Genomic DNA, 629 nt, shown 5'->3' on the forward strand with positions numbered 1-629 from the left:
CTCTGCAACCATGCACAGGAAGTCTTCTTCGCTGCTTTTGTGGTAGGAGTACATTGCCACTGTNGTTAACTTGGAAAGCCACAATATTGATATTTTAACTTAATAACATTAGGTGACATTATTGTGGCACATCAGTAAAGCCTTAAATATAAATATATAAGGTGGCACACGTAATTTAATGAATTTTAACTGAATGAGTTGGTTTAACTCTTAGACCAGCAGGGGTACCAAATATGCAGACTGCTGCAATAAGTACATTAATTAATTGTCTCATCGATGTGTGTCTGTATGAATATGATAATATTAACAATCATATTATTCCTATCAGCTGTCAATCACTGTTATGATTCACATATTCAGTGTTATTATTAAATAAACTATATTTTTTGGAGGAGTTAATGATGAATGTTCCTCAAGAGGCTTGCTCACCCTCCTTACAAATTTGAAAGACCAGTAATTACTATCATAATTCAAAAGAATCAAAGGAACAGTTCAGCGCCCCACAACTTCATTGCAAACAGTTACAACCTTGACTTTACATCAGAAAGAACAAACATTAAAGAAATGACTAACTGCATCAGTTAGGGTTAAAAAAAACGTGTATTCAGCTAAAACATACATCGCTGCAG

This window comes from Notothenia coriiceps, unplaced genomic scaffold (assembly GCF_000735185.1).
Source record: "Notothenia coriiceps isolate Sejong01 unplaced genomic scaffold, NC01 NC01_scaffold00024667, whole genome shotgun sequence".
Taxonomy (NCBI): domain Eukaryota; kingdom Metazoa; phylum Chordata; class Actinopteri; order Perciformes; family Nototheniidae; genus Notothenia; species Notothenia coriiceps.